Here is a 14,789-nt window from a genome sequence, read left to right as displayed (position 1 = left end):
GATCTAATTATTCGAACAAGTTAAAATCTCTTATTCGAATTATTCGTTTTATTCGAACAAGAGAAAAACCGTATAATTCGAATACCCTAATGACCACTCGAAATTAATAATTAAGAATATAAAGATAAAAGTGTTAATTTTAAATACATAACATACTTAAAATACATAAAATACTTATACATTCCGTATGTGTGGAAAACAACACACAATAATAAGACTCTATATATATAATTTCAACCAAAAACGTAAATCGTAAATATTTGAGGTTAATATTGGGTAATTTAGAAATTTATTATCATCTCGAATTCCTTTAAAATTTGTGAAACGAGAGTTAGCGTATTTGCTAACATCGTCTCGAATTCTTTTAGAATTTGTGAAACGCGACGTAGCGCACTTGCTAACATTATATGAAGAAAACCAAAAATGTTGAAGAATTTGAATATCATTTTTTTTTTCAATATAATTTATTTGTGACTATAACGGCTTTTTTTTGTATATGCAAACAGTTTCAGCGATTCTTCAAAATATCTGATTATTATAAAAAATTTAAAAAAAACATAGATTCGTATCTACTTCGTATCATATAAAATAGTTAAAAATGTTCTAGAAATTTTAAACTATAAAATCGTAAGCTAGGAATCCAAAGAAACAATCCTATAGTAATTACACAAGTCAATATCAAAACAAAAAAGGCTTGACTACCCATTATATAGATTTGATGCATCATGGCTACCTAAGTACAAAAATTGTAAAATTTTTCAATTCTATGAATAGAATTTTTATTAAATTTTTAAGTAAAATTATAAATTTTGTTAGACATTTCTCCACAAAGCAATAAACCTAAAAAATTTCTGCCGTTTTCGATTTTTGATGAGTTTTTTAAAAAACGGAGTTATAATTTGTTATTATAACTCCGAAAATACTTTGACGATTAAAACTAAAATGGACTAAAGTTTATGTAAATTAGAACCTTTCTACGTTTATTTTAATAATATCGGACTAACCCTTTTTGAGTTATCATAAATTATGTGGAGAAACGTCTAAAAAAATTCACAATTCTACAAAAAAAAAAAATGTATAAAAAACTTCTCCATAAAATTAAGAATTTGGAGCATATTTGTACTACTGAAACCACAATATATCAAAATTGTGTAGTGGTTTAAAAAGCCTCTAAATTGTTTTCGATTTTGTTGCCTTGGGTTATTTTAAACCCAATTTTTGGTAGAATATTAGCAATGCGTCCCTTTCCAAAAAAGGCCGGAAAGAAAAAAGATCATTAAAAATATGAGATCGGTGGCTGTGAGCTTTAAACACTTTTAACGTATGTGGCTTATTTTTATAATATTCACTGTGTTGCGGGCTATATACATGCACAAGTGTCATATTAAACATCCCATTACATGTAAAGGAAATACACTTCGACAGCAGTTACTCCTCAGAGAATGACAATTTTCATACTACACTTAAATTCCCACCTGTTGTGCACTGTCGTTGATGTTACCCAACCAACCAGCATCCCGCCACCGCAACACTTAGACGTAAGAGCCATCATCAGCAACTTTGTTCTTTCATAAGCTATTTATAACTATTCAAACATAAATGATGGTTTATTTTGAGAAAAAAGAAAATGTATGGAAAAACTGTATGCATACGAAACTTTAAACATAAATTACAAAGCATTGAACAAAAATGAGATGAAAAAAAAAAAATAAAATAATAAAAATTATAGTTAAAAGAGTGTAGTAGTGTTGTGTTTGTTCGAAAGTTTATGCAAATTTTTTAGTATCAGCACATAATTTATCATAAACTTCACATACACATGATGCACGTTGGTAATGCCCCTACACAGGTGGATGAATGCAATAAATTTTTGATGTGTAAAGAAATCAAATATGAATTTTGTGGAAGAAATTAATGTCTGGCATAAATGGAAAAAAAAATGATTATAAGATTATAAAAAGGAATTTTGAAAATATGTAGAATTTATGGAGAGAAAGAATTTGAGTTATTGATTTTTTTATTAACTAATACTGTGTGTAATTTTTTGAGTCATGGAAATATAACCATTTATGAACACCACTACGTGATCAAAGACCAAAAAAATAGACCCGTGTCTCCCAGTTTTGCCCCCAAAGATTTGGGGCCTCGGTGTAATTTTTGAAGAAAGTGATAATATTCTCAGGCTCATATCTTGCAAACAGTTCGGAATTTTAAATTGTAAACATATAAAATCAAAAAAATTTATCTTCAAGATCAAAATCAAAAAACTTTAAAAAATTCGAAATAAATTTTTTTAAAGCTGCCTAAAAGTATGCTTTAGTTTATAATAATTTAATAGTTTATGGTTCAAAACACTTAATTCCTTTATATTGACCTACCTAAATGGTGCTAAGAATCATTCCTATGAAGTTCATATGTTCTAGAAAGTTGTTTACTGATATCTTAGGTACATTTTTGTAGTGGATTGTTTCCTCGAATTTTAAATAGTTTGCTACCTATGGAGCTGAACAGGGAAAAAAGGTAAACAAATGGAATTTTTTTAAAGTTTTTTGCGATTTTGATCCTGAAGATGAAGTTTTTTTGATTTTATATATTCACAATTTTTGTTCTTTATGACAATTGCTACAACTTTGCCTCAGAGAGTAAATCAAATTCCGAACAAGTACTTTGAGCTAAACTGGGAGTCACGGGTATTTTTTTTTGGTCTTTTATCGCGTAATGCTGTCTGTATATGATTATTTTTTTCAATATTTTTGAGCAACTTTATATTTTGAATGACCCTAAAGAACATGCCTTCCAAATTTTAATAATTTTGGAAAGGGTCAGGACCAATACCTTGTCAGAAAATGTTGTTTCCTCCTTAACATGAAATTAAAATCCAGCGATTACTAAACAACTTCCTAGTAATGTATATGGTATATAGTTGTCTTTACCATGTTTTTATTGCGAGAAAATAGAGTATCAAAAAGTCGTTATTGTAGTTATAATTTAAATTAAAATGTTGCAGCCTTTTAAGGAACATTAAGCAAATATTTGCATATGAATATAAAAAATATCCCACAAAGTTTATTTTATAATATTTTTTTTTTTTTGTTTTTTATATAAATATGTAATTAAGTTTTACTATTTGTTTTATGCAATATCATCACATCAAATAAATGTGTATAATTTCAGCGCATTAGGCACATCAACTACAAACTTTTAAGCATTTTGTTATAATAAAACTTTATTTTTTGGCGATAGTTTAAGTACAACCCTTCTTGAATATCACCAAACTCTATATGCAAAGCAGCTTACAAAATGCCACAAGCCAGCTACTAGTTACTACTGAAACAAAAAACAAACAAATTGTGGAAATATTGTTCAAAAATAAAATAATAAAAAAAAAATTGAGATGAAAAACATGCATTATCAATTTGCGTAACAAAATACTGCAAGGATATTATACAAACATGTGGTACAAGCTGTTGACTGTTTTGACGAATGATAGTTATTTAAAGCGAGTTGTATAAAAAATAAAAACAAAATACATATAGAAAAACATTGTTTGTTGCTGTGGTATGAAGAACTGTTTGACAATATTAAAAACAAGTAAGAGGGATATATTTGACTGTACTAAATCGTGTATACCCTACACCAAAGTATACTTTAAGATAAATTTTTGGCGAACATTTTTTAATAAAAGAAAAAGTTGTTGAAAAAAAATTTTGGTAAACAAATCTAGAGTAGTCGGTTTTCCGGTTATATCTCAGCCATTTGTGGTGGGATTTTCTCGATTTTAAATAGCGACCTAATTTGGAGTATAGTGAATATATTGATGTATCAATCAGGTATGTAAGTTATTTGGTTGTTTTGGAAAGTTGACTTCAACATACTGAAGGATAAAGGGACATGACTATATCGACTCATATAGCAATCCATAGCATATATATTTATATCTATAGTGATCCATAAGATATATACTTTTTTAATCGCAAATAAAAAATGTGGAAATTACAAACGCAATGACAGACTTATATTGTATACCCTTACCACGCATGATGAAGTGTGTAATAATGGAAGAAGTTTAAAAAAGCATCAATGTCAACATGTATTTATTTAATTTAGCAAATGTGGCTCATCAAAAGTGAGTTGATATAAAGTTTAAATAAATTAAATAGTATTACTATATGCCATCATACAATTAACGATTTAAACGGGAAATAAAATATAGGTTGATCCTCTTAAAATTAATATTTAAAATATCAATTAAACAATAGAATTAGAATTATAGATTTGTAGAAAATCTGAAGAAATTAGAAGTTTCAGTCAGTTGAAGGGTACATAGTAGGGTATTCATACGAGTAATGATCGTTCGATTGACCGAATAATTTCTTACGATAAATTATTCGAATAATTTAAAAATTACTATTTCCGAATAACTACTAATTCGAACAATTTTATGTAGATTAATCGAATAAAACGAATAAATGTATATATATGGGGGATTTCACGTCAAGTGAACCAACTTTTAAAATCGATGTCTTCCGATCGATATTAGCAGAATCGCAATTAATAAACAAAATAACAAGTTAGATTAAATTAAAAATTTATAGAAGGAGCTATCGGACCACTCATCTACAGTGATCGAAAGACTCCTTTTATCTTTAGTTATTTGTCGAATTTCAGAAAAAAATACAATTTTTGTAAGTCGTTATTACTTATTTAAATTTGGAATAATGAAAAATTTTAAGCCGTTTAATAAATTTCCAACCAACTTCTAAAATCAATGTCTTCCGATCGGGATGAAATTTGCACCAATGTTAGATCCAGAAGATCTAACAAGATCTAACTCTTGGAGTTAGAGGGGATCAAAATTTGACATTTTGGCCATACATGTGATTTTTCTCATCCATGTAACTTATTACCTATTGTTCTTAGAAAAAGGAGTCTCAAATAGTTCAGATAGCTATTTCTTCATTCTTTCGAAAAAAAATATTAAAAAAAAAATAAAAATTTTTTTTTCCTAAATCAAAAACTTGTTTGACTTTTTTTTCAAAATGGGCCCTTTTTTTCTTAAAATAATGCTTAGATATTTTCCTTGTGGACCTATTTAGTCGCTTAGTGGGATGCGAGTTCGATAACTATCAAAAAAATGTTTTGTAACTCAAAACATGCAATTTTTGACATTTTTTGCAAAATCAAAAACATTGTTGACTTTTTTTCAAAATGGGCCCTCTTTTTAATTTTTTTTTTGATCAACAGAAAGCTCAGATATTTTCCTTGAAGACCTATTTAGTCGCTTAGTGGGATATCTATCAAAATAAATGTTTTTTAACTCAATATATGCAATTTTTTTTACTTTTTTTTTTGCAAAATCTAAGTTTTTTAAAATGGGCCCATTTTTTTAATTTTTTTTCGCTCAAAAGAAAGCTTGGGTCTATTCTTTTAAGACATATTTGGTTGCTTGTGGGATGCGATTGGGATATATAGCAAAATAAATGTTTTGTAACTCAAGATATACAATTTTTGATTTTTTTGGCAAAATCGAAAAAAAGCTCTTAAAGGAATGGACCTAAGCTTTCATTTGAGTAAAAAAAAATTTTAAAAAAAGGGCCCATTTTGGAAAAAACTTCGATTTTGCAAAAAATCTCGAGTTACAAAACATTTATTTTGCTATATATAACACTCGCATATATACATGATGTTAAACATCGTTGGACATCTTTGTCTAACATATTTATAAATGCGTCAATCATGCACTGTCTGACTTCAAATTAGACACGATCACTGACAATGATATCAAACTTTGGACAGATTTGTGAATTCCCTATCAAGAGGTCTTGATTATTAGGCAACGTTGATAGAGCTCGTTACAAATAATTTAGAAAAAGTGAATAAATCATTTGCTTTAAAATCCGAATTAATTGACGACGTAAAACAATACTTAATACGTTTATATTGTAATTGAATTCAGGATCATGTCCAAATAGCTAAAATTTTTTGTTTGTTTGCTAGTCAATTGTTTTCTAAATTGTGAGAGAATCTTATCAGAATATTTCTGATGAAAATTTAATAATGGACTTTGTTTTTTAAACATTATCAATACTTGAATAGTTAATTTCATTACTTACTATTTTAAAAAAAAATTACACGAATAATTCGATTAATTTTAAACGTGTGATCGAATTATTCGAACAAGTTTATTGGTCGGACCTCGTAATTTTGGAAACAATTTTATTTTGTTGTATAGTATTATAATATTAACTAGTGATGGGTAGGTGACTAAAAGAGATCTTTGCCAACACCTGTCACTAAATGATTTCGGATACGAATTATATAAGATTTGATTTTTAACGACTCATTTAGTTCACTGAAAGTACAGATGTGCACGTGAGTGATAATTGGCTCCCGATATAAAATTTTAAAATTCTAGCGATCGAACTCACTAACATTATTAAGCTAAATTGGCTGCTAGTTTTTTACCCCTTTTTAGCTTTTTTTCTCACAATATGTAATTTCAACACGTGTCTATAAAAATTCCATTTTATATTTGACATTAGTTTCTGGCCTGCTGATGTAGAATTTTGTTTTCTTTAAGAGGGTACTTTTAGTTTTTACAACACTTGAAATTTATTTTTTCAATTAATCCGAAAAATGAGTTTCTTTGGCCCCTCTGTGGGACGGCCATCACTTAATCAACTCATCGAAAGTGATCATGAGCAGAACGTATAAAAAAGCAAAACAAAAATTTACTTTGGAAGCACTAACAAACCAAACAAAATTCTAAATTACTATATATCATGACATTCTTACAACAAATGGCCGAATTTTTCAAAGTTTTTCTGCATTTTCAATGCAGTTTTATAAAATTTAAAAATGTTCTGTGTTTATTTTTTCTCATAGAAATCTGTCAAAAGCAAAGCTTACTTTTTGTTGGTATACAAAAGCAAAAACTTTATATTATTAGTTTAACCAAATTATCTGCATTAAAATGTCCCTCATAATTCAACATCATGGCTTAATATTAATACTTCAATTTGGCTGTAAAATACGCAATACTTTAGATAAAGGAAGGCTGCTGAACCAATACAAATCGCAGTGAGTAAAAAATATGTTTAAAAAATAAACTAACAAAGTTTTACCCAAAAAAAACATACAAAAGTTTTAGTAATATACCAACAAAAAAAAGAAGTAAAAATACAAAATTTAATGGAAAAAAAAGTTTATTTAATTTAGTAACCATAATACAGTCATCAAAACCTAACTGCAAAAAATATATATAAAAAATCCTTCATAGTAAACTGGAAAAAGCAAACACTCTTACACACAGACAAGAGAAAAGAGCACTCTAATGCAATTTTCAATAACCATCAAAAGTAAAACTTATTTATCAACATATATATTTATTTGTACAAAGTTGTACATTAGGGTGTACCTTGTTTAGCAGTTTTTCCATTTTCGATGCTGCAAGGTTTGCAAAATTTAGCTACTTGAACTAAAACTGGTTTCTAGATGATGGAAAACATTTTGACAATGGGAGCTTCGAAAATCCTAAAAGTTGAAAATAAGGTCCACCCTATTGTACATATACATATGTATGTACTTGCTTTAAACAAACATTTACTCTAACATACATACTCACAATAAAATTCGTATAGTATTTACCTTAACTAACCAATACTTGCAAATATTTACTTATACACCCACACTGTAAGTATGATTTTTTGCACCTAGCTAAACTATATACTATAGCATTTTTCACAGTTGTGTTCCACTCTACCATAGTGACTGCGGACAAGAGTTTTAAAACTAGCACAAGCTGTTGTACAGTAAGTTAAAACTACAGGTAATTTTTTTTTATTTCATTCTTCCACACTTTTCTGGTGCACTTGTGGTTGCAATCAGCACACAAAAAAAATATCAAGCTCTAATGGCTTATGCCAAACACATATTGATCAAAATTACGTTAGTATAAACATAAGTATGCAATATATTTAAAAAGTGTGCGATATAATTTTAGGTACATTCGATATGTGTTATATTAAGAAAGTTGATTTAAATAGCAAGATGAATGGAAAATCGGTTCTTTGCTGAAAAATGTAGAAAAATCGATTATGTTATCCCAACAAAGTCGACTAACTAAAAAGTCGAATACTCGATTAATCCGAAAAAGTAAATTTGTATATTGCGTTTGAAACTTATCGTTGGTCTTATAAACAAAAATTTTATATATTCTGGTTGTTCATAGGCTTCTAAGACGATCTAGCAATTTCCGGCCGTCTGTCTGTTGAAAACACGATTGGAGCAAGCTGGTCGTACTCCTACTTAGCTTGTGTCGTATTTTATATACAAAAATTGTATATAAATGTGTCATTACATGTACTGCACTTAGAAATATTAATCAATGATCCAACAAAGTATGTATATATTAGGATCGTGTTTATTTTTATGCCCACCTTCAAAAAAGAATGTCCTTATGCGATTCCAAGACTATCTGGATATATCCGCCTCTCTGTCCATCTGTTGAAAACACGATATGTTGCAAACGAAAGGAGCTGGCTGGCTGAAATTTTCCAAAAACACTCTCTGTTGACAGGATTTGTTTGGTATTTCAGTTCATGATTTCACCTAGTCCCCATATAAATGTAGGTCCGTAATACTATTTGAGCAGTAAAGTATGGCGAATGTACCCATATATAAGGTCACCTACAGAAAATTACTTCTACATTCATAACTGTGTTACAAAAAATAATATCGTGATGAAATTAGACATAACAAGTTTTATAACTATTGCGAGGATAGGTACCTATCCCCCATATAACAACTATATCACACAAATATTTTATTGTCAATAAAAAATTTATATATGTATGATGATTAGCGTGTCCCAAAAAAAAATGTTTGTTGGGGCTCAAGCATAATTTGAAAGCTTATAGGGTAAAGTATTTTTGAGATTTTTTTTAGATTTTTCGGAAGAGGTTTAGAGTTTGCTCAAGTCGAGTTTTTACCAAAAATCGGGTTTTTCGGCCTTTTTTTGAGTTTTCTTCCTAACTTTGTCAAGACCCACGATTTTCATTACTTTTGAGGACACAGTTCAAAAGAAAAATTTCCATGCTTTATTTCTCTGTGCAAACATTTTTAGTTTTTGCAATGAATTGACTTACTAAGGTGCCCTACATTAAAATTTTTCGTAATTTTTCCATAAATTTTGTAAAAAAGGCTTTATAACTTTTAAATTTTTTATGAAAATTAAAAAAACTAACAATTCAGTTTGAAAGCTCAATTAATTCTTAATAATGTAGGGACAACGGTTTTCTTTTAAAATGTACCAACATTTTTTAGAGATTTGTGCTCGTTAAAATGATTTTCGGAAGTGGGCTTTGTATGAGAGCTATGACTAATTATGGACCGATCGTTATAGAATTTGGTGACATGACTTTTGTATATATGTAACATATTTGTATTGAATTTTATTTGAATACGAATATTTTTAAGAGATTTATGCTAGTTAAAGTGATTTTCGGAAGTGGACCTTATATGGGAGCTATGACTAATTATGGACCGATCGCCACAAAATTTGGTAGGCGCGAGTTTAGCTTATATACAAATTATTTGTGCTCAATTTGGTTTAGATATTTATATAACTAAGATATTTATTAGATTTTATATATTTTTAGATAGGTCAATCGTATGGGGGCTAGTAGAAATAATGGACAGATTCCAACCAAATTCAATATGCTTCGTCCAATTGGCAATAGAAAAGCTTGTATCAAATTTTATCTTTGAAATTGCAACTTGTAGTTTGATTACACTATGGTGTTGTAGGGTATAAAAATAATTTTGTGTACACAAAAGTTTTCGTTTGCTTTATATAACTCAGGAACGGTAAAAGCAAATTCAAAAATTGTTGTCTCTAAATTATTAATAATGATTTGATCTTTCAATCTGCATTTTTAGTTTTTTTCATTTTCATAAAAATTTTAAAAGTTATAAAGTCTTATTTACAAAAATGATGGAAAAATTTCGAAAAATTGTAATGTAGGGCACCTTAATGAGCCAATTCATTACAAAAACTAAAAATGTTTGCACACAAAAATTAAACTCGGACATTTTTCTTTTAAACTGTGTCCTCAAAAGTGGTTAAGATCGTGGATCTTGACAAAGTTATGAATAAAACTCAAAAAAAGGCCGACAAACCCGATTTTTGGCAAAAACTCGATTTGAGCGACCTCTAAACCACTTCCGAAAAATCTGAAAAAAATCTCAAAAATACTCTATCCTATAAGCTTTGAGCAACCATGAATATAAGAAAAAAAACTTTTTTTGGGACACACTAATGATGATATTAACAAAAATTTTGATATAAACCGGGCCGATCGGTTTTTGATAACCGGTTATAACCGGTTTTTTGGTAAAGTCGGTTTCGGTTTTTTTGAAAAGCTCACATTTCGAATATCGAAGAAGCCGGATTTTTCTCCTCGAATAACAGTTTTTTTCTAAAAGTGTGTTTTTATGAGTTTTAAGTGTATTAAAAACTTTATAAAAAAATACTCCAACTATTTTAGAAGACCTTTTATATTTAGAAAAATGTCACAAGCGATCAAAGGAAACAATTCGGTATACTCCAAAGCATTTAAGCTGTGTTTTATTCCTATCAGATTGTTTTAACCTATATTTTCGAATAGAAAATATATATTTTTTCCATTGTTTTTAAAATTAACGTTGTTGTTAACTTTTGAAATTAAATAAAAGTCGTAAAATATCATCCACTCATTTTAGAAAAATCTCAATTTTAATTTCAAAATGTGTCAAATTTGACCCGAATATCTTAAGAAAACAGTAGCTTTGGTATTTACATGGGGAATCCCAGTTTTCACACAAATATAATGTTTAGCAAGTATGATGAAAAGTGCTACCAAAGCTCTGGAAACATTTAACTTAATTGTGCGTAGCAAAAATTTAAGATTTTAGCTGCAGGTCAAATTCGACCCAATGACCTTAAGTGCAAACAATTTTAGAGATATTTTTTTGCAGATTTGTGTTTCTAAAACGTAGTTGTTGATATTTGTATAGTGTACCACACATGTCTTCCAAACACACTCATAGTAGTGTACCTCACATGTGCACTATGCACATACATTTGGGCAATCATAAATGAATGCAAGTATCGAACACAATTGAGTGGTATAAAATATACAATGCATACTTGACACTGTATGATACATATAAAAATGCACTATATTCTAAGTGACTTATATTTGAGTAAATTTAGATGCTCCCGATACATTCTGATTGGCCAAATGAAATGAAGTAAAAGAAACTAAAACTATTATCCATGGAACCGAAAGAGATAATTATATAATGGTAATAAGTTAAAATAAGTTAGAAGGGTTAAGATTTATTTTAATAATTAGTATATAAGCTGAAGCAAAAATAAAGAATTCATTCAGAATTTTAGAAAAGCCAACACTGGTCTTTCATTATTCAGAGTCAAAAAAGGGCATTTTAATGCTCGGAAGAATCGGCAGAAGTGATCAGTAAATACTTAAATCCTACTTCTAACACTACATTTGAAATTAAATAAAATTCATAAAATATCAAAAATTTCAATTTTAATATCAAAATGGGTCGAATTTGACCCGAAGACCTTGTGAACGTTAAAATAAGTAATCAAAATTAGAATTAGAAAGTATTAAGCGTTTTAAAAAGGCTTATTTTTTGTAATGTATATTCTTTATCATTTTTAATATAAAATATAACTTATTTTCTTCTTATTTCTAGGCGTTTTAATATTTTGCCAAAAAACCGATTAACCGGTTATTATTAAAAAAACCGAAACCGGTTTATATTAAATTGCAATTTTTCGAAGAAACCGAAAACCGGTTTCCAAAAAATGTCGAAGAATCGATCACCCTAATATACATACATATGTAAGTCATTTAACGTTTTATGAAATTAATAACTTTATTAAATTCTCAACAGTTCGAAACATAAATTCAATAAATTTATGAATTTACATTAAAAATTATAAAAAGTCAAAAAATTCAAAAGTCGACTATTTGTTTCAACTATAACACACTAATCCTAACCACTCATATAAAATTTTATCCTCTTACGTATAATTAATATTTAATTTATTGTGCAATACTCATACGTCAAATTTAATATTTATCATACGTCACACAGTGGTTTAGACACGTTTTTTTTTTGGGAAATAATTCAGTATCTCGGGAACTATTGGAGATTTCATAGAGTAGGAGCTGAGGAATTTCTGAGCTGATGTGCTGTTTTTCAGCTTCGTATGTGAAATGTGGGCCATTGTGCGGCTCCTTAAAGCTGGCCATCTTGTGTGTTACATTTTTTTAAAAACACGCCAAAAATCCATTTAAGATCCGAACGAGCTGAATTTTAAAATGTAAATAGTCCTTGAAAGATCTACTTACACGCAGAGAAAAAATATAGTTGTTCATGTTTACTGTAACCATTTCAAAATGTTTACAAGTTTTTTTTTAACAATATTATAGTCACAGTAACAATGTATATGATTGTGGTAACCATAATATGGTTAATTCACATGATTATCAATCATATATATGGTACAGTATTACAAGTATTTATTTTTATCGATCTATTTTGTTTTTTAGGTATAACGGGCCGATGAATCGTAGATTTTTTTTAGTAGCTATATTTGCGATAAAATTCTGAATAAAATAAAAAAATCATTTAATATATGAAAAAATGTTAACATTTTTGAGAGGGGACAAGGTTTTTATGTAATTAGTCAGTATTGGTGAAAACCTTAGGACTTACAGATTACTATATTAGTCATTTATCTAAAAGCCTAAAAAAGTTATTATATATTGGTTTTCCCTGAAGAAAATTACACTCTGCTATAAAATGACACTTTTTGTCAGAACTTGAAAAGAGACCTAATAGGGGTTGTAGGCCTAGGTGAGGATATACTAAAACCGTTTTCATAGATTTTGAAACACCCTCAAAATTTTGAGATATTTTGAAAAAACTGTTTTACGGTAGGTCGTAGTACTTTAGTACCTCTAACTCACACATTTTTGGACCGATTTCAAAATTATAAACAATTATGGATAGACAAAGAATTAGACAAAGAATGTATGCACAAAATGTATATCTAAAAAAATTGCGTAAGTTTTTATAAAAAGTTTCGTTTTATTTTTTATTTTTATCGTAATTTTTCATATTCAACAATAGTTAATTTAATTTTTTTCTATGAAAACCTATTCTTTTTTGCACTTTATATGGGAAAAATGAGATATTACTTGTTAAAATCGGTTTATATTTACAATAACTAATAAACTTTTTTGAAAAAAGTTCGAAAAAATGTACCTTGTAAATTCAAAATTTTACAAATATTTTTTTTTTCTACAGTTTTTGTTTATTTTTATTTATATGCGCTGGGGTAGAAAATACTAAAAATACTAAAAATTTTCACCCGATGTGAATAATTAAAACCATGTTTTGTTAAGAACTAATTTTCTATATATATGGGTATAAATTTTTATAAACTTTCATATTAAAATAAGCAATGATAAGCGAATAAAATGAAAAAACTTCATAAATTTGGTTTTTCTTTTAGATATTCTTAACAAAAACAATATTTATAACTTAAAAATGTATCAAAAAATGCACGTCATTTTAAAGCATAATCAGTTTTCTTTCCAAACCCGTTAAAAAATTTAAAGTCAGACAAAAACTGATTAAGCTACAGGTGGATAAGTCGACGAATATCACTGAAAACGGGTTTTTCAGAATAACTTCTGAATTTGAGGGTGTTTCTGACATTTTTAGAGACAATTTTTAGTGTACTCAGCAAGACCTGTAAGCCACGCTAGGCCGTTTTCCAAGTTTTTTTCCATCGTAGCACCGTGTTATTAATGTAGTATAATATATTAGAACAAAATTTTAAGCTAATATAGACCTAAATGTCCTTACATAACTGCCATTATAATTGTTGACAATTTTTGTTTTTAAATACAGAAATTCCCAAAACTTTTGTTATTTTTTTAGTGTGATAGGGAAGATCCATGTCAAGGCGGACTTACCATCTGCGATTTTAATGAAATTTACCTCATACATAATATATCCAATATGTTTCTCATATCAGTGACTTTTTCAATGGAAACTCATTCCGATGTTAAAATATCGCAATTTAAAAATTGACAAATTTTTTAAAATTGTCCAAAATTATGTACACATAATTTCCCATAACTTCAAAGCTACTCAAAGTCCAACATATTTTTTAATTCCATTTTAAAGGTAAAGATATTGTCCTTCAAATGGTGTGAATAAAATTGTTTACTTCCAAAAGATTAAAAGTTTATTTTCAGAGTATATATTTCAATGTAAAAATATCAAAGATCGCGTTGTTAAAAATTCAAAAAGAAAATGGTATTAGGACACCTAAACTCTGTACCACTCTGTAAATTTCGATGGAGACTCGATTAGTTCAGGACTTGTAAAGAAAAGCGTTATTAAAAGTATGTTTTTTCATATAATAATTTAAGCCCCTGTGTTTTACCACATAAATTGAAATTGATTAAACATTAAAAAACAAGTAAGGAAGTATGGTCGGTCAAGCCCGACCATATAATACCCTACACCAAGTAAATGAGTAAAAATATTTTTCTTTTAAAATATCAATAATTTATATTCATGACTGATTTTCGGAAGTGGTCCTTATATGGGAGCTATGACCAATTATGGACCGATCACCTTGAAATTAGGTCGTGTGATTTATGTCTATATTAAATTTAACTATATTGAATTTTGTG

This window comes from Calliphora vicina, chromosome 1 (assembly GCF_958450345.1).
Source record: "Calliphora vicina chromosome 1, idCalVici1.1, whole genome shotgun sequence".
NCBI classification, from domain to species: Eukaryota; Metazoa; Arthropoda; class Insecta; order Diptera; family Calliphoridae; genus Calliphora; species Calliphora vicina.
This window is presented reverse-complemented; position numbering follows the sequence as displayed.